General features: G+C 41.5%; 1 protein-coding gene across 1 annotated transcript in view; it reads left to right on the top strand.

Moving 5' to 3' along the window:
* Positions 1 to 21,824, top strand: part of ARHGEF3 (Rho guanine nucleotide exchange factor 3) — a 241,651-nt gene that overhangs the window by 82,204 nt on the left and 137,623 nt on the right. The window lies entirely within an intron of this gene.

Here is a 21,824-nt window from a genome sequence, read left to right as displayed (position 1 = left end):
CCGGAAAGCAATGGGAGAAAGTCGGCAAGTATGGGTAAGAGCCGACAACAACTTTTTGTTTTATATACAAATATGGGCATTTATATTGGCATGCATCTGGTACCATATATAATATGGGCTATTTCTTCTTTGGTATCATTTGTACCATCCTGGGGGCTTGTGCAAACACATGCTGGTAATGATGGTGATCACCATTTTTCCTTGCATGATATAGTCTATATATAGAGATGGCGATTACCTAACCCCCCTCCCCCCTCTCCACCACCACAGCAGCACCCATTCATGTTTAAATATTTCATTGTGACAGCAAAGTCCTAATGATATTCTCAACCATATTTGACTATTTGACCACCAGCACTAGCTAACCAGTTCTGGTTCTGATTGGCCAATTGTGGTTTTGCCTCTGAGGCGTTTTGATTGGCCAATTGTGGTTTTGCCTCTGAGGCGTTTTGATTGGCCAATTGTGGTGTTACCTCAGAGGCTGCTGGGGGCTGTCTTCATTGACTGTGCATATATTATAGGATTTTGTGTGTGTGTTAAAAAGAAAAAAGGAAATAGTCTTACTTTTCTGTGGACGCGAGAAGGAAGGTTTTTTTTGCTGTGTTTTGTGAAGCCTAATAACAAATGTGTTTCTCCATATGAAAACAAATGTTTATCAAAGGTTTATTACACCTGGTTCTCTGTATATGGGTGTAAGTATGCCTGCCGTAACCAGGCACGTATGCTACAGATGCGTCTCGACATATGGTCTGAAATATGTTATTATTGCAAGCCGTAAATTAAGGCCAAAGTTGTGTTTCAACTCTGCATCATGTCCTGAGTGTACTCATCACTTGTACATATATGCAGCTCATCAATTCACTAGAACCGGTGACATCACTAAGACTTTACACGGTTATGGGGAACAGGGCAGGATGTCAGTGTTGTAAGCCTATGTGACACAAGGTTTACTGTAAGGAAACTCATAATCGCCTCACAATCCTTAAACTGTCTCCTCCCATTTTAGTTAATGCTTCCAATTCTTTATATAACGCTAGGGCATAATTTCTTGAATATGGCCAAACACCCCATCACACTGGCAGCCTACAGACACACATGCTTGCCAACATTTTTATATAACTTTGCTGCTGAGCCTGTGAACCTAAGCACGATGTTGTGGAGATGGACATACAATCCACATCAGGTCATGATTACTAAATTTCATCCTGAAAACATATCAAACACCTCTTCCACAAACAGCACTTTATAAAACCTACAGAGTAATGATGAATTGTATAGATTGATATTGAGCATACGGAAAAATATCAATTTTAAATATCAGTACTCAACAATCTGGACATTTTTAGGGAGAACAAATTGTGCCTGTTAATGTGTGTGTGTGTGTGTGTGCCTGCATGTGTGTGTCTGTGGGCGTGTGTCTGTGTGTTGACCGTTTTATGGTGAAGTATAGATGAAGATTTTTTTATCAGTTGTGTTGGTTCCTTATTGTTATTTAAATTTTGTGACTTTTAGGGCTAGATTTACTAAACTGCGGGTTTGAAAAAGTGGAGAAGTTGCCTATAGCAACCAATCAGATTCTAACTGTCATTTTGTAGAATGTACTAAATAAATGACAGCTAGAATCTGATTGGTTGCTATAGGCAACATCTAACTTTTTCATACCCGCAGTTTAGTAAATATACCCCTTAGACATTTCCTTCGTTTTACATTCTCCTGGATTTTACACCATTTTTACTTGGTCTCCTGCAAAATGTAAAATCGAGGTTTGATTGTATTTTTAATATAAAAAAAGCAAATATTTATTTATACCTTATTTTGTGGGATTGTTGTTAATTGGTTTAAAAAGTAGATGAAACCTCTGTTTGTAGATTATATGTAACATCTACAGTACAGTTCATCTTGAACAATACTGATATGTGTATTAATATAATAGATAAAAAGCACCTGGTAAGAAACAAAAGGGGGAGGGGGATCATTATCAGCTATTTATATAGCGCCAATAATTCCGCAGCGCTGTACAGAGAACTCACATCAGTCACTGCCCCACTGAAGCTTACAGTCTAAATTCCCTAATATACACACACAGACAGACAGACTAGGGTCAATTTTATAGCAGCCAATAATCTTACCAGTATGTCTTTGGAGTGTGGGAGGAACCTGGAGCACCTAGAGGAAACCCATGCAACACAGGGAGAACATACAAACTCCACACAGATAAGGCATACTTGCCAACTCTCCAAGAATATCTGGGTCAGACTCCCGGAGAGAGGGCAATTCTCTCGATTCCCGACCAGCTTGGAAAAAGTAAATGGAGGGGGCGGGGCTTATTGGTGTCATGGGCGCGTCATTGTGGCCGCCCCCTAGTTTTATTGGTCAAAAAGGGTGGTGCCAACATTGGGGGCGGGGCTAACGGCACCATTCTTTGAGCCCCGCCCTCACACACCCACCTGTCCCCGGCAACTATGAGATAAGGCCATGGTCAGGAATCAAACTCATGACCCCAGTGCTGTGAGGCAGAAGTGCTAACCACTGAGCCACTAGAGGGATAGAATGGATATCTTGCTTACAAACAGTGGTATGAGTATAACAAGCATACATGTATTAAACTATTTGGGTGATTGATCCAGAGCATTAGTCTGATTTGTGCCATGTATTGGGTAAAATTATTTATTTATTTTACATACAACATTCATCATCATCAACTCGTAAACTTGCTCTAGTTTTATGGAGACGCAAAAAACCAGTGTGTTACATGGCACGGCAGACACCTAAAAGTAATCCAGTAGGAAAACAATGTATTTATTAATAGGTCAGAAATAAATATGTACATAATATGTAACTACTAATATTATATACTGTTTATTCCCTTTAGTCCATTGTCTAGATCACAACGCTTCCCCAATGGGCTTCAGCAAACAGGACATGTCAGGAGTTCTGTAGCTCTAAACAATCGTGTTACTGTCTACATTAGTGGTGAGGCCACAGCCTAAGATTTACTATGGCCGAGCTTCCGCTCTTGTATTCTCTCATTTTATTTTTTTTTGCTCTTTGTTGATTATATGTCTATTTTTGACCAATGATTTAAGCAGGTTTTACATCCTGTCAGCTGTGAGGAAGCTCTCCAGATATTATCTTCATCTCCACCTTAACATGTGGAACGTGCTGCTCTGTCAGTGCTGTGGTTACTGCAGTTATAGAAGCCTAAAATAGAAGTGTTACAAGGGTCAGTTAAGTCTTTAGCTACTCATTCCAGGTACATCATTGCTTAATAAAATCGGTGTCACCCAACAAGCCAAATTAAGCAAAGATTCATCTGTCAGCTTATTGTATACAAAACCGCAAGGTTAGATTGTTATCTTTTTCATTTCACAAAAGGGTTTTTAATAAGGTATTAAAAATAACAAAAGGTCCCAGATTATATGCAATTGAATAATTTACAAGTGTTGCAATTTTTATGCTCCAACGTAAACGTAAGAGTATCTTTCAGTAAAACAAAACCAATTTCCCCCCGCAAATCTATGGGGGGAATTCAATTGGCCGTGTAATGGGTAAAAGTAACGTGGCATGCGCTTTATTACCGTTATTATGGTAATAATCCACTTTATTACCATTATTATGGTAGTTTCAACGTCGGCTTTTTGCGGGGAGCTGCGAGCAGAAAGCCGGGTTAAAACTGCCGTAATAACGGTAATAGTTTTAACGCAGCGGAAATTCGGGAGGAGTTCAATTCCCCCCTATGTGCTCAAAAAAAAATTCCGCACATGTGATACTCAATGTATTCCGCGGATAGGAAAGATACACCTTTCTATAATAACATATCAGCAGACATTTTAATTTAAGAAAAAGAAGTGCTAGAAGCTATAACAAACTAGAGATGCTAAGGCATCTGGTTTCCCGAAAACCGAACCCCAAGTCGGCTCTGTACTTTCTCACTTCCTCGGATCTGAATCAAGGCAAAACGTCATCTTTGCGTTGTACGGTCTTGCGGGTTTTGGATTCCATAACTACCTCCCTCCCCAGGAGATTCTGCTCCGTTGCTCACACAGAAACAGGGGTAGCAGTGTTCTTGTCACTCTCCATTCTCCAGTGCCATTGCTCAGTGCCATTGCTCACACAGAAACAGGGGTAGCAGTGTTCTTGTCACTCTCCATTCTCCAGTGACATTGCTCAGTGCCATTGCTCACACAGAAACAGGGGTAGCAGTGTTCTTGTCACTCTCCATTCTCCAGTGACATTGCTCAGTGCCATTGCTCACACAGAAACAGGGGTAGCAGTGTTCTTGTCACTCTCCATTCTCCAGTGACATTGCTCAGTGCCATTGCTCACACAGAAACAGGGGTAGCAGTGTTCTTGTCACTCTCCATTCTCCAGTGACATTGCTCAGTGACATTGCTCACACAGAAACAGGGGTAGCAGTGTTCTTGTCACTCTCCATTCTCCAGTGACATTGCTCAGTGCCATTGCTCATACAGAAACAGCGGTAGCATTGTTCTTGTCACTCTTCATTCTTCAGTGACATTGCTCAGTGCCATTGCTCACACAGAAACAGGAGGGGTAGCAGTGTTCTTGTCACTCTCCATTCTCCAGTGACATTGCTCAGTGCCATTGCTCATACAGAAACAGGGGTAGCAGTGTTCTTGTCACTTTTCATTCACCAGTGACATTGCTCAGTGCCATTGCTCGTACAGAAACAGGGTAGCAGTGTTCTTGTCAATCTCCAGTCTCCAGTGACATTGCTCAGTGCCATTGCTCATACAGAAACAGGGGTAGCAGTGTTCTTATCACTTGATAAAAATTGACAGTAAATTAATGTTATTGAGGTTAATATTAATGTAGGAACAAAACAAGAGCCACATTATGTGAATTTAGCATTTTTTAAAAAAAAAAAATACAGATCCAAAACCAAAACAAGGGGGTCAGTGAACATCCCTATAACAAACAAATCTGAGAATAAAGCAGGTAGGAGATGGTGACCTCAAGTGAAGGCTGTGAGGGCCACATACAGCCCTGGGGCCCCCTGTTGCCCATCACTGTTCTAAATCTTCTTATTTAAAATTTCACATATTCATTGCAGTATTTGTATTTATTGATAACCACTTTTGTTTGTTTGTTGAACCACTAAGCCGCCATGCTCCGATTTCCCTCCACACTCCAAAAACATATTAGTAGGTTAATTGGCTGCTGTCAAATTGACCCTAGTCTGTGTGTGTGTGTGTGTGTGTGTGTGTGTGTGTGTGTGTGTGTTAGGGAATATAGACTGTAAACTCCAATGGGGCAGGGACTGATGTGAGTAAGTTCTCTGTACAGCGCTGTGGAATTAGTGGCGCTATATAAATAGCTGATGATGATGATGATATGAGATCTTGTTGCTGTGTTTTCATCTGCCCCCCTCCATTTTTTCTCTTTTTGTCATACAAAAAAACATTTTACACATATAAGGAAGTTTCTAGTGATCATCTACAAACAACAGGATTATTGGCTAAATATTCACAGTAAAGCGCCGTTATGTAAATAACTGTTTATAAATAAATAATTCACAGGCATAAGAGGGCATTTAAATAGTTACAAACACAAGGGGGCACTTAGTAAAAGATGGCTTATAAACCTTGTTGTACACCAAGCAGTCGTTTCAAATCTGACCGGCAAAATGTCACCTAGTACTGAGGCTGAAGAGTGTAACAAATGAAAATCGGTGTTTATGAGAACATTGGGTCACCCTCTTCCAAGAAGTACCCATAACACCTGCACACTTTATCCAGTGACTCATAGCTGGCAGTGTATGAATGTATGTGAATCATATAGGCAGGACCACTGCCAGGAATCCCAGCACCAGGGAAGGAAGTAGGACCCTGGTCTAGACAGTCCTGTATTCCTGAGACCCCCCCCCCCCCCCCCCCTCTTCGCACTAGATTGATGGCTGAGTTACCTTATCTTCATGCAGTCTGTAATAATATATTGTTACTTATAGCGATGATTAATAATAACATGTGAAGATTTGCGCCTAAGTTGTGTGAACATTAGTAATGCAAGTCTTTTTTCCATTTGAGGCATTTGAAGAGAACTGAAAACCATGCTCGCTATGCTAAGGTCATGGGTGTGTTCGGTGGAGAAGGGAGGGTGAAGCCAGAGGGCATTGACCATTTTTAGCTTGTTTTCTCCCAGTGAACTTCTTCTATGCGTTGGTACATGGCACTGACAGCTCCTGCCTTCCCCTCTGGACAACACACACCTGGTCTGAGCCTCAGACAAGCCAAAAATAGCAATGAAAAACGTACGAGAAGCTGTTTTATTTCTAATATTTATGATACCCCATACAAGGAACAACAGTTAATTATGTCTGTTTGTCAGTGAGAGAAAAAGGAACCTCAACATGAACTGCTAGACACATAAATTACATTACTTTTCTACAAACTGAGTGTCCACAAGTAAATACCTACGACTATAAACACTTACATTTTACACCAGAATGTCTAGAAATCCAAGTGTAGCAGCTGCTGTTTAACAGCCGTACCTAGCGATCCATCCTTAGAACACAGATGGTGAACATTAACTGGGGAAGATCATAGAACCAGACGTGGCTAAAATATCCACTCTGAGTCCTTCATCTCTGAGTTGGTTTGTACCACATCATAGGACAGATGCTCATTGACTAGATTAAAGGGGGGGGGGGGGAATCAAGCACAAAGGAAAAAATGCTTTATTTAAAAATCACCTTTATATGTATTGTGTTTGAACATTGTTTTAAAATAAAATAGATGAGATGTTAAAATAATATTTTTGCACACATGACCATGAGGCCATGCCACCCTGCATGGCAAGGCTATGCCTAGGATCTCTAGTACTCTAGCAATGATGCTATCAGACTGTTTGTACAACGTCTGACTGCTCCAACAAGCCTTCATGTGGCCTTGACATGATTCCGGCTTGAGCACCAAATTGGCTGGATCGAATACAATTTGCCCACCCATTTGTGTATCAGCTGATCAATTTTATTAGAACAGATAAGTGCAGATAAGGTAAAGTTGTCTGCTCCTTAAAGTGAAACTGTAGCCCATTGTTAGGGAATGTGTGTCACCCATGTGTGTCTCACTTATTAACAGGGGCGGACCTAGACTTTATTTTTAGGAGGAAGGGGCGATTTAACATAGCCACACCCCCTCTCATTCTGATTAGCTGACGAGTCCCGGTTAGCCATGCCACTGGTCCCAATTGGCCCGCCCCCTTTGATCGACATCTTGCCAATTTAAAAGATATATTTGTGCTGCTGGGAGGGGGAGGGGGGGGGCCAATTGCCCCAATCGCCCCCCCTTGGATCCGCCACTGCTTATCACTACCTTAGCACAGCAGAAAATCATTTTTGCCTGTGCAGAAATGGATGTTCAGTGTACACAGTTTTTTAAGACTGGGGGTTATATTTACTAAACTACGGCTTTGAAAAAGTGGAGATGTTGCCTATAGTAACCAATCAGATTTCAGCTGTTATTTTGTAGGCTGTACTAAATAAATGGTACCTAGAATACAACCCTAAGTGTTACAGCATGCACAACTATTTGTCGTTATTGACCAGTTTGCATTTTCTTAAAGACCCATGTCCCTTAACCATCCATTTCTCCATAGGCATAAGTGGTTCCTCTCCTGTGCTCAGCTCTCCATTAATCACACTAGTGAACCTGGCGTTTAATAGACAGCCAATAATGGTTCATGGGATCATAAGTTCAATTCCCTTCCATGGCGTGGGATTCCTCCCAGTTCTCCAGCTTCCTGCTACACTCCAAAGACATGGCAGGTTAATTGGCTGCTGACTAATATGGACCATAGTGTGTGTGTGTGCTTGTGTATTAGACTGTAAGCTCCAACAGAGCAGGGGGTGATGTGAATGACAAACATTTTGGTGGTGCTATATAAATAAAGTTAATAATAATAATCATCATGTAAACCAACAGCACTATCTACTCTTAATCTGGATATTTTCAGTGACTAATGGACTCTTGTGCTCTAGCGCTACTTTGTGTTATTCAATATATACTTACAAAGTAGTCCCACGTGGAGGGCTGGAGCCTACTGGTCAGTTCCATCTACATGTATGGAATGCTTTGTACTTGAACGAGGGGGAAGATCTCTGGGGAGAACGTTCAGGGCGCCGAGAGGGGGGGGGAGCGGGTACAGTTTACCCGGGCCCTCACTGCTAATTAATTTTTTTTTTTTTAAATTTGCTGTCTTGCGCTATTTTTTTTTTACTTTTTAGATTTTTTTTTTCCCCGGGGGGGGGGGGGGGGGGGGGGGGGTCTTGGGTGTCTTGGGAGCTGGGAGGAAGAATAAATTAAAAAAAAAACAAACAATACTCACGTGATCGCGCGGCGCCGTGTCCCTCCTCTCCTCCATTCACACTGACTGCCGGGCGTGACGTCATCAAGTCACGCCTGTCAGTCAGTGAGGAGCGCCGCAGCCAGCAGGAAGAAAGAAGACAGAAGAGGAGACAGAAGAGCAGAAAAGAAAAGAAAGAAGTTGACAAAAGGTAAGTAAAGAAACGGAGAGGCAAGGGGAGGAAAACAGAGAGGGACAGTACTATAAAGAAAGGGGACAGAGAAACAGAGGAGGAAAAAAAGGAGAGAGCCACAGAGAAATAAAAAAAATTGGGGAGAGAGGAACAGAGGAGAGGAAAAAAAGGAGAGAGCCACAGAGGAATAAAAAAAAGTGGGAGAGAGGAACAGAGGAGGAAAAAAAGGAGAGAGCCACAGAGGAATAAAAAAAAATTGGGGAGAGAGGAACAGAGGAGGAAAAAAAGGAGAGAGCCACAGAGGAATAAAAAAAAGTGGGAGAGAGGAACAGAGGAGGAAAAAAAGTGGGAGAGAGGCACAAGGTAAAAAAGAAGGGGGAAAAGCAGCATGGAGGTCGCAGTGTGAGCATAAGGGGGTACAGTGTAGTTGTGATGAAGGGCCACAGTATTGTGTGTGTGATGGCACAGGGCGCTTGTTGCAATGTAGTGTGTGTGAGGTAGGTGGCAGCTAATTAATGGGCGCTATTTTGTTTGTAGGGTGATGGTGAGGCAATTTAATAGTAGGGACTATTAATTTAAGATGGGGTGGTTTGGGGGCTATTGAATCTTGGGGTGAGTTTAGGGAGAATGAGGTCTATTTATTAAATGTGACTATGAATTATTTAATGGCAGTGATGGTTGCGGGAAATAGGTATTGCTGGGGCTGTTTGCAGGAAGGGAAATAGGTTTATTTATTAAATGTGAATAGTATTATTTTAATGTTGGGGCTGGAGGAAGGCCTAATTATTAATCGTGGGTGCTATTGATTTAACGCTGGGGCTGGCTGTAATTTTCTAAATGTAGCCATTTTTTTTTCAAAATAGGTCCTTCAACATTTCTGGATCCGGACAAGCCACAACTAAAGAAAGCAGCAGCCACAGGTGGAGAAAATGAGAAGAACAGGTAGGAGAGAGCAGCACAGTGTGTGAAATGTTGTGATTCTAGTAGGGACAATACCAATTTTTGGTGAATGTTGTGTCCAATGTAAGGTGTAGGCCAAGACTGAACTGTTTGTGTACACACTGCATTGTTTGTATACTACCCTGCGGTGGTAGATGTCCTGAAAGTCAGGAGTGCTTGAACATATGTGACGCTCCGGCGAATTGAGAGCCTAGTGGTTTTTATGTTAGCCACGCCCCAATGGCACGTTTGCCACGCCCCCAAATGCATGACCACACCTCCCAAAAATTTTGCACCGCCGTTTGGCTAGCCACACCCCTGAATGTATGACAACACACCCAACTCTTTTGGCGCCGCCGTAAGGCGGCGCCAAAAATTTTTGGGGCTTACTTCACTATGAGGGGGGCCCCATGAATTTGTTGTACCCGGGCCCTGAATTCTTCTTGGCAGCCCTGAGAACGTTACTGCAACCTCTCCTCACACAGTCAGCAGTATTGTACAGGACGGTTCATTGAAGCAGAGGTTGTACATTGATCCTGCAGCATATCAGTGCACAGTTCTATACAGTCATTCATATGTGTAGTAGTGAGCTCAGCGGCGCACTGTGAATTCCTCCATTCATAACCCATCTAAGGCCTTACACACCGCTCTGTGTGCACCTGACTAAGGTTGTTCTGAAGCATGTCTGTTTCACAAAGAAGCGGTTTGATGATCCCCAGCACATTTTAACACTTTTAACTGGATATGTTTCCACAGGTTGTTACAATTTAACTGGGAATTATACTCAAACTTTATTTTTTTTTTTTTTTTTTTTAAATAGTATTTTTTAGAGCTTTTCTCCCATGTTGAAGCAATGCTTAATTCAGTCATCACTTACCAAAGCTAGACAGGAGCTCTAACATTAGTTTTACAATTTGACTATTCGAGTCATTGTTCTTCTGAAGTATATACTTGGAGAAAAATGGTGGTAAATTAACCCTGTTATTTTCTTTTAAGCTGATTTAAATTTATATAAAACTGTCTATATATCATGAAACCCATTTTTTGAAAAGAAAATATTCAGTCATTATATTTATCTTTTTATTTTCCTCTCCTTCACTTAAAGCCCTTTACAGCTGTCCAAACTATTTCTCATAGGCCTAAATAGAACTAGTTGCCCATACATAATGGGGTAGGTAGGACTAACATTCACAGTGAGCCTTAGTTCATAATTTCCTACTTCTTGGAGGTGCGGTGCTGCTATTGGCCTAATAACAGCTATGCCCTGATTGCGTCATCGTGAAGCAGAGGGCAGGGTCACGATGGCGGGAATCACATTATCAGGACTCACCCGGCGAGGCCTGATGAGGTGAATTTCGTCATCACCCAAGAAAGAGAGGTGAGGTGCAGGAGGTGTCCTACTCTCTTGGGAATCTGGAAGAGCACCCCAAATTACCTGACATTCCGGGAAAATAGGCAAGTATGCCTTAGTGATGTCGCTGGTTGTTACTAGATAGCATAACTATGATTGGCTGCTTTAGCCTATAAAATGTCTGCCCACACATCTTGCGGGCACCACGGTGGCTAAGTGGTCAGCACTTCTGCCTTATAGCACTGGGGTCATGAGTTCAATTCCCAACATGGCCTCTGTGAGGAGTTTGTATGTTCTCTCCATGTTTGTGTGGGTTTCCTCCGGGTGCTCCTGTTTCCGCCCACACTACAAAAAAACATACTGGTAGGTTAATTGGCTGCTAACAAATTGACCCTAGTCTGTCTGTGTGTTAGCAAATTTAGACTGTAAGTCCCAATGGGGCAGGGACTGATGTGAGTGATTTCTCTGTACAGTGCTGTGAAATTAGTGGCGCTATATAAATAAATGATGATGATGATGATTAGGAGTCTCTCATTTACGGTCTGGGCAGCAAACATGTATTTGCAGCATATATGCATTCACATACAGATGAAGCACATTTTCTGCACTCAATACTTTCCCTATCTCATATGTTTTAACTTTTAAGAGCTGTAAACAACCCATATGTATCTGTTTTAGCAAAATTAAAAAAAAAGTTAAGAAATAGAAACGTAAGTTATAAAGCCACCATCATACAGTAGTCTTCTGTCTGGGAATTCTGCATCTGGTCTTCTCCATTTTTTGCAGTCTCCCTTGTAAAATGCTGTTTTATGTAGACTATTAGGAATAATATAAATAGCAGTGATTCACTATTAAAAGCTTTTATAATAATAACAGTGTTTGTTTTTTTTGTCAAAATGGAAAATATGCTTTTTTAGTATTTTAAACCCATATCTTGTGCACGGTTCTCATGAGAAATATGTCTTCTTGGCAACCTGTCCACGGCCTATTTTGAGCTACACTTCAGTTGGTCACTGAAAACAGGATCTGTAGGAAGAATATATCTCTGTGTATGAAAATGAATTATTTAACACCCGTAGTTATGTCTACACTTCTGTTTTTTAAGATGTATACAAATCCTGGAAGGTTTTGTCTATAGATTCAGTGAACTCCAGGATATGGCTGTGTGTACGGAACTCTTAAAGCGTTTCCAGGAAAAGGGACACAGTGCGCTTTCCTCTTTTAATTATTATTTTCACAAGAATGAAGCTAACACCTTGTTTTTTCAGTGCAGTAGTAACCAGGAGAGCTGTCACTAAAACCATTGAGATTGCCTATCTAACATCTTCAGAAGTTCCCTGGACTCATAGTTAAACATTTTTTTTTTTTTTAGATGAAACTGTGTTTCCATTAAAAAAAAAATCCTTACCTGCCTGGTTCTGCGTACAGAGCCCTCTCCATTGACATATTAGCCTGGGGGATTGTACATAAGAGAGAGAGGCATGCAATGATTTAAGAATAAGCTTCGTTTACTTTTCTTGACCACCAACCAATAAGTGCTTAATCAGAGAGTGAATAAACTGCCAGGCTGGTTTATAGCGTGTCCTGCTGATAGAACCCTATAAAACGTTGAGACGTTGACTAAATTATAACTAGAAAACAGCAACCACAACCCTGATAAAGTCATCCACAAGTAGATAGGCAGCACAGTTCGATTTAAAAGAAATGCTTTAACTTGTGGAAATTTGCCTTTATTTAAAAAAAATTCCCCTTCACGATTATATAAATACGCCGTTTTCCAGCCCTAATTCAGGCCTACATTCAATTAGCTGAAGATTGGCAACCTCATGTTGGATGCCAAGTTATCATATTGTGCAGGACTACAGAGGGTGTCACTATACAGTGCCACAGTGGCAGCCCAAACCAGGCAAACTTATAGGCACTGTAGATGCGTGAACAAATAATGGCCACACTCAAGAGCCTACTTTTGTCATACTAGAGCTCTTGTGTAAACAGACAAGTTATATGATGCAACATAATATCCATTTTAACCACGTTGTGACATCACACAACTGCTCGTGTGCACACTACACCTGTTTTTGCAGCACTCTGCGTGGATTTGCTTGACAAGACAGCAGCTTTATAAAGCAGTAATTTTTAGAATGATGGATGGTTCGGTAAGGTTCTACAATAAAGCACCTGTCTGAACATTTGAATCCCAAATACAAGATTTGCTTACAAATGCAAGACATTAAATTTAATTATGAGTGGTGGAGATAGGCATTTCCTGATTAATAAATCATCAGAGCGCCTTTCACTACACAACCTCCAGATGACACCTCAGAGGTGACATTATCCATTATTTTCATTGGGACAAAGTTAATTCGTTCTAGGCACATAAGATAAATCAAGCACATAATTCAATGCACCAGTCTATTTACAATGAGAAAAAAACCATAAAATAAGGACAGTCCTTATATCTCTTTACAAGTCAGATGATAGCTGGCCACATACATTAAGACCTAGGAGTATATTTTCTGAACTGCGGGGTTGAAAAAATGTAGATGTTGCCTATAGCAAGCAACCAATCAGATTCTAGCTGTCATTTTGTAGAATGTACTAAATAAATGACAGCTAGAATCTGATTGGTTGCTATAGGCAACATCTCCACTTTTTCAAACTCGCAGTTTAGTAAATATACTGCCTGGACGTTCAACCTAATCACAGGTCAGCTGTATTTTTGAATGTAAACTATTAAAACCTGAACAAATTCTTGCTAACATTTTGTTTTGGGAGAGTGTCACACTTGGGGCAATTTCTGACCAGCTTGGTCCAATTTAGCCAAATTGGTGGATGACCAGCTTAACAAGTAACACATTTGAAAAAAACAGGGAGCCTTTGTTCCTTCAAAACTTTTAAATAATCTAAGAAAATCATTTTAGGCACATTGTACCTTACTGTTATAGAATCACGCTGACTAACAAGCAGATTATCCATTGTGTGGGTGATGGAAGATTCTTCACAGTTGTCTCAATTCATGCATAAAGACGTAAATGTTTCTGTTTCAGAATTTCCAGTATAATGTAATTCCGGGGGTGTTGGTGGGTGTTTTATAGTACAGTACATAGCACAGCTCTTCTGAACCGCTACAGATCTTTTGATTATTCTCAATAGTGTAAATGTGCTCAAATAAACCACAAAATCACCACATATGGGTACTAAACAACTGTCGATTATGAGTAACATCTGATTGGGAACATAAAGTGATTGTTTGTGACTAGCAGAAAATCATGTCAGATGTGTGGTCATTAGTTATGTCCATGGCTGTCGAGAGCTACCTTGGGCACCAATGTCATCACTTCATGGGCCCTACAGAGACCAACCACAGTCTGAGGAGAGGGAAGCCCGAGATATTCCAGTGACTGTGTTGGGAAACAAGGAATATAACTGATCACCTTTTGCAGGTTATGTCCTTCTCATCCTGTCCTCACTGCACTCCCAAATTTCTATAAAACTTTAAACTCCTATTAATTATTTAGGTATCAATATTACTAGTAATTATAGTCTTTAACATAAAGAGAAGGTCCTGTCTATAAAAACAGACATCCACACATGGAGACACACCTGGGCATCCTAATATACGCTCTGGACAGGCAATAGCATGCAGATATACTAGCACTAGTGTAGATAGAAGCTTGGTAGCTTCCCATTGGAAATGCCCAGACACTCCCGCCTTGAAATTGGTCCTCAGCAAAGATTGGCACCTGGCTGCATTGGAAAAAATTTTAATAGATCACTCTCCTGGGTACCTCAACCCAAGGACTATCAGACCTTCTGTTCTAATGCTATATATAATGTCCTTACTAGTACCACTACAGTTTTTAGATATTAACTCTCTGTAGGACATTGCATAAATATTATGACCTCTAGACTGCCAGTGTCCCCATCTCCAGGCTCCCCCCCACACCAATTACCCCACCTCTCACCCTCATAAACATAATTTGCATTATCGTTCTGCCACTACCCTTTCAGATAGCTGACACTGATGGTACATACACTCTCAGCCACTAAGTGGTTTCAAATAGTCTGTATTTATTATGTACTTTATGTTATGTATGCACTGGATCTTGACATGACATGTATTGTCGCTTAATAATTAAAAATAAAAATAAAGATTAAAAAAAGCAAAATAAAAATGAATGTCCTCACAAGGTTACTGTACCCGCTCAAAATGATACCAGTTCAGGTCCAAGGGAACATCCTGACACAGGTCCAAAAATCTATATCACAATTTGTTTGGATGGAAAAACCACCTAGGGCCTAGGCTATAATCTTCTAATTTAGCTGGAACTACAGAGAGTGGAGGCAGATGTCTTCCAGATATTATTACACCTCCCAACTGGCCTATTTCTCTCCTTCTGAGACCACAAGCTGGACCCAGACAGAAACAGCCAGAACAGGGGTTACATCAATGGCCTCCAGAACTAACAATTGTAGGTGTGACCCTGAAAACCCAATAACACCTACTAGAAGTATTACATTAGGCAGTTTGCCCGGACCTAATGTCCTTTCCCCCTAAACCCAGTTTGGGATAACCCAGCTTCTCTCACGCTCATCGTCATCCCTCAAAGAGACTAGAACATGGTCCCGAACTTGAGTATTACTTTATAAACGCAGCTCCTGACACACATTAGCTTCCTTGTCAGAAAGGTGCAACATCTCTCAAACAATGTTTTTATGAATACCTACAAAACCTACACCATCTTATCATCTCTACACAGGGATCAGCTGTACCTCTGACCCCTTTTTTATAGCATATGTTACTACAATACCACGAGAAGAACCCCTTCTTAGAGCATATGTTACTGCAACCCTGTGTGAAAGGGCATTATCTCCATTATTTATAATATACTGCACTCCCATATACAGGAAAAGGGTTTGAAGAGAGACCACAATCCTAAAGGAACAAGCCTGAACATCAGTTAGGCACAAAGGGCCTGATTCATGTCTGAATGCAACCTGCACGGAACTTGTGTATAGTTCTGACCTTATTTAAATCCAAGTGTCTCTCAAGATATGTTTCCATTGGAAACTGGGTGTAGGTATCATCTGCCTAAACCAGTGTTGGCTACCCTGTGACACTCCAGGTGTTGTGAAACTACAAGTCCCAGCATGCTTTGCCAATATATAGCAGCTTATTGCTGCTACTTGGTATGCTGGGGCTTGTAGTTTCACAAACACCTGGAATGTCACAGGTTAACCAACACTGGCCTAAACAGTACTTGCTGTATGTGTACACACAGAACAGACTGCAGTATATGCACTTGTGTAAGTACAATAAAAGGTCACATCAGAACACAAAAAAATGTTTTCAACATAAAACAAAAGAACTCTTAACAATATAATCATTTATAAAAATATGATGGCAGCACAGTGGCTCAGTGGTTAGCACTTCTGCCTTACAGCACTGGGGTCATGAGTTCAATTCCCAACCATGGCCTTATCTGTGAGGAGTTTGTATGTTCTCCCCGTGTTTGCGTGGGTTTCCTCCCACTCTCCAAAAGCGTACTTGTAGGTTAATTGGCTGCTAATAAATTGACCCTTGTCAGTCTGTGTGTGTGTTAGGGAATTTAGACTGTAAGCCCCAATGGGGCAGGGACTGATGTGAGTGAGTTCTCTGTACAGCGCTGCGGAATTAGTGGCGCTATATAAATAAATGATGATGATGATGTATTTTAAAATGTTTTCTTTTTTTTACATTACATGAGTAAAGATGCCCTCAATCACAGTCATCACTATCAGTCGGAATTTACACCTGCCCTGTAGTGGAAGCAAAGAATAGCAGTGAAACCAAACGTACTTATAGAAACACAGAACTATGTGTCAGTACACGCTTACTATACATGGCCTACGGTAGTCCGCACTTTCCCTCTCACCTTCCACCCAGTGCCGTAACTAGACATTTTAGTGCCCTGGGAGAGACAGGGCACCGGCGCCCCCCATCTAAGTGGGAGTGACATTTGTCAAGTGGGTGTGGCCAACCTAATGTGGGGGTGTGGTTAGCACTTTACTGAAAGAATTCTGTTACACATATTTGCAAATACATGATATATATATATATATAAGTGGTGGGATTCAAATAAATTAACAACCGGTTCTCTGCCCTAATGACCATTTAAAGTATGCAAAAATATATACCGAAAGGTATTCTAATATTTCATACACTTAATACTCAAACAAGAACAGTAAAAGAGATACACAAAACTAGATTGTTATAAGAAAGTTTTAAAATGTTAAAGAAAAAATATTAAAGAATACCTTACCTGACAAAAATCTGTTATTTAATATTATATTCATATTATGGCACAGTAATGCCCCCAGTTCATATTATGCCATAGTAATGGATCTCGTCATCACACTGTACCATGTAGCCTTCCTTTGCCCCTGAAAATACTGCAATGCAGCTTCCTTTGCCGCTCAAAACACTTTTTCCACCAGTGTGTTTGGGAGATCTCCATTCATCTCCCTGCTATGAAGTACTACATACAGTAATAATTATGTAGAGTAACATCAATTACTTCATGTATATAAAAGGATTTCCTGTAAGGTGGTCATATATACAGTAGCTAGGATTAGCGTATTTGTCATCTACATACCACATTAAGCAAACATAAAAAAGGGTTTTTAAACAAATTTCACTGACCTGTCCTGTTGCACATCACAAACCAATTGATTGCTTGCTATTGTTATTAAAGTGCTCCTGCAGCAAAGATCAGAAGACAAGGCTGTGGCCTCCACTGTATGTGCAAGACACATCTTATAATTAGGAAATGAGGTGTAAAACAAAGGTAATTTTATGCTGTAGGATTAGTCATGTAAGCATGCATAGAGAGAGAGAGAGAGAGAGAATGAATATTCAGCCTTTTACTTATTTCCGCAGTGGAACGCAAGTTTGTATTCCAAATGCCAAACTTGCTGTCACGCGTTCCACTGCGGAAGTAAAAGCCTGCAGATACAGGGCCAGGTAGCGGGCGGCTGCTGCGTCCCCTTGAGCTTGCGCCCTGGGCGACGGCACCGCCCGCACATGCCTAGTTACAGCTCTGCTTCCACCTCTCAAGTCTTAGGCAGTAGTAAGTGATATTGCTTTCAAACATGAATCGAATGCAATCGAAATACACTGGCATAACGTCCATTTCTGGGTATGCAATAATATTATTTAAGTAGACAAATAAAACCAAATTTGGGATCCCTGGTTTGCTTCCTCCTACTGATAGGACTTCTTTATGAAAGGGCACTTTATGTTTATCTCCTTAGGTTATTGCACTTCTGTCCTCTATACACCAATATTTTTCTTCAAGACTGGTCAAAACCTTCCACCTCCTTCCGTAAGAAAATGCTTTCCTTTGGGGGCATGCCCAAATACCCTTCTCCTCTCTTCTCCCCACGCCAACCCATCTGATTACACAAAAAGTAAAAATATTACTAATAAAATGACTAGTTAAGACGTTAACCATGAATCAAGATTACAGCTGACGCGTTTTTGCATTTTCAATCTGATGTTGCAATGTCATTTGGAGATAAAAAGAAGTTTTAAAGCTTTTCTCGCTAGAGGATTCTGACAAAACCACTAAAAGATTTTGTGTGTAAAAATATGTTCTATATAGCTTGATGGTACAGTGCAAGAGCAGAAGCGGTTTGTGTGTTAGATCAAAAAGATAACTTGCACTTAAATGCTTGAGCTGTCACTCTACTTATAAATCTCTCCCGCAAATCAAGACATCGTTATGCATTTACCAAGATGGGTGGGCTCTGCAATTTGTTTTTCTGATTGCAAGATCCTAAACGACACATCAGGGTTTCATTACTTTTGTGATCTGTTCCTCACTTTCATCATGGAGCTCTGCATTGATTGAAAAAGCGGAATCGGGCAGAGTTTAGCGTTGCCTGGCACTGAGAGAATGCAGTCTTTGAAGATCGAGACGGCCATAAACAATATGTATCATTTGTATGTACAACAGCTCACCAATTTACTGCTTGTTAATAGTCTATAATTCGCTGAGTAAACAGCTTTGCAGAGTCTGTGATATGGGGCCAGGTGGCTGACTTTATCCAGCAAAACTCTATTTCCTGCGTGGACAGTCCTTTCGGGCGCAATATACCCTCCATCAACATTTTTATTGTTCCAATATATTTTTGTGTTAAAGGAAACTGTCTTTCTAACCAATTTGCAGCTGGTTATAGACGTGGCCTGTTGCCAAGCTTTGAAAATGCACACTTCCTAAGCATGCACAGCTTCTGTGTTCCTGAGATTGTGTCTTTCATGTCCATACAAATGTCTCATCGCAGAGATTAGGACTGCAGTATTTAGGCCAGGAATCATTGGAGGTTCAAGCTTTTTTCACGGGAATGTCATTTTACTCTTTGGGCTTAGATATTTTGTCTTGCCTTAAATAATATTATTGTAGGAACAAATGACACCTCTAGAAAAGCTGTCAGAAAGTATGCAAAGCTTTTTACGCCTGAACGATGTGTGCGCACGTCTCTGTGGAACACAAAGAAATGTTTATACAGCAGAGGATTCTGGGTGATATGACAACACTGAATTAAACTCCCTTAGGTCCCTGAGGAGTACTCAAGCTTATGGCAATGTATCATCAACCTCACTCACATCCATAGTTTTTAAATATAAACTTTGGTATTTGATACACTACATTTTTGACATTTTAAGCTCATCAGAGCACTCTGCAAGCCTGCACGCAAAGTTCATTTGGATATATATCACAAGTTCACACCATACTTGCCAACTCTCCCGGAATGTCCGGGAGACTCCCGCATTTTGCGAGAGTCTCCCGGACTCCCTGGCGAGTGTGGCAATCTCCCGAATTCTGGCCACTTCACTAGGAAGTGCCCCTCTTCCTAGTGAAGTGAGCAGAATTAGATCCCAAACGCCGTGATTCCTGGTGCATCATTATGTCGTGGGGGCGGGGCCAAAATGACGCGATTTCAGCGCCCCGCCCCCCGCACGCCCACCTGCTACAGAGAGTCTCCCGGACACCAACTTAAAAAGGTTGGTAAGTATGGTTCACACTTGTCTTTTAACTAATAACAACTTTTACAATAGCAGAACTACCTCAGTCACAGCGGTTGGACTGTCATGTTCAGTGGCAAAAACAGGAGGTGAGTGCAGATTGCTCTACCTTCCACTGTTCGGCCTGATATTGCATTAATGTGTACACTGCAATAATGAGCGATTATCACTCCAAAGCTCATTGTATCATTTCATTTGATTTTTAAACTAAACTAAAAATCTCGATCACCGATGGAACAATGTTGTTCCAATCCTGCAGTGTGTATGTACTCAGGACCGGCAGTGTCCATAGATCTCTATGGAGTCAGCAGAGTCACCATCTTTTCAGCTTATGGTTATGACAGATGAAGAGCACAGATCTGAAGGTAAGTTGTGTAAAACATGTATAGTGTGTACACATGTATCGGCACGCTGGTCAGGACTTTTTGTTTTATCAGTCGTTGGTAAAATCGTTATAGATAACACCATACTTGCCAGGTTTTAAAACCTGCCCACCGGGAGACCCCAAGCATATACATGATTCATACTTGCCAACTTTTGCTCGTTGGCTTCAGGGAGATCTCGGGGGAGGTGGGGGCGTGCGGAGGCGGGATTTGACTAATTGCATCATTTTGGCCCCACCCCCTAAACGATTGTCACAAATTTGGCCAATTACAGCAGGGGGCGGGGTTAAAATGATGCAATATTTGTGTCATTAAGCCCTGCCCTGCTCTTCCGGGAGGTCTCCCAGAAATGCGGGAATCTCCCAGACATTCCGGGAAAGTAACTATGCATTAAAGAAAAGCAGCTAATGAATCTCTAGAGACTGAAGTGTCTCCATTACTGAAGTCATGTTGTCTTACCTGTCAGTCTTTGATTAAATCTCCATGAAAATGGCCACCTCCATAGGCATCAATACATGGACATAGGACACAATTTCTGAACTGTGTCATTATGCCACAGATGGCAAAGCCAACCATGTCTTGTACTGGCTCAGCATCAGGGAGAATGCCAGACTCTTCAGGGAGTGAGGGAGATCACCCCTATTTCAGGGAGTCTCCAGGACATTCCGGGAGAGTAGGCAACTATGCGTTAAAGAAAAGCAGATAAAGTTACTGAAGTCATGTTGTCTTACCTGTCAGTCTTTGATTAAATCTTGGTCTCCATGAAAATGGCCACATCCATAGGCATCAATACATGGACATAGGACACAATTTCTGAACTGTGTCATCATATCAAAGATTTTTTTTTATTGAAAGCCTGGAACGTGCTTTCTCCCAAGTGCTCGAAAAAAATAAGTAAAAAACTTATAAAAAACGTGCTCAAGGGTACGGTTTCAGACCCTCCTCAAAAGAGGAAGGGTCCCTTTATCCCTGACCCCCCGGTGCCAGAAGGCCCCTTAGGGGAGCAAGGGTCTTCAGACCCCCTTCGCCGCAGGGCTAGGGGGGTCCCTTTTGCCAAGGGTTCCGCCGGAGCTTTCTCCTTGGCACCAATATCTTCTGCCTCCCCCAAGGGGAGACCTCAGATGATTCAGGCAGGTGGGAGCCACTAGGACCACACCACCGCCCCTAGATCTTCGGGGATTGGACCCATAAGGGCACCCGTACCTCCTCCAATCTGGTGAAAAAAGATATAAATAAGTCAAAAGAACAAACAGTGTAGAAAAATAAATAGTGACCGTGCAAGACAGCCCCAGCCTTCCGGCTGAGATGTAAAAAAAATTCCTGCCAGGGCAAGGAGGTGAGTGAGCTTAAAAGTGGAATTTGTGCAATGTGCCTTAATTTCAAGTGAGGGTGACTAGTCCCCAGGTGATTTCAGGCACCCCTGGGTCACCACTCCAGGGCTTTCAAGCTACCGGCCTTCTGGCCAGACCAAGTTTTCCCATGGCCCTTTCAGGTGGGCGATTCCCTACTTGGACAGGTACTCACTTGATCTTAGCCAAAAGGCCGAGAAGCGATGGCCACCTCCTTAGGCATCAATACATGGACATA

This window comes from Mixophyes fleayi, chromosome 8, assembly GCF_038048845.1.
Source record: "Mixophyes fleayi isolate aMixFle1 chromosome 8, aMixFle1.hap1, whole genome shotgun sequence".
Taxonomy (NCBI): Eukaryota; Metazoa; Chordata; class Amphibia; order Anura; family Limnodynastidae; genus Mixophyes; species Mixophyes fleayi.
The sequence above is the reverse complement of the archived record's forward strand: the minus strand, read 5'-3'. Positions and strand labels throughout refer to the sequence as shown.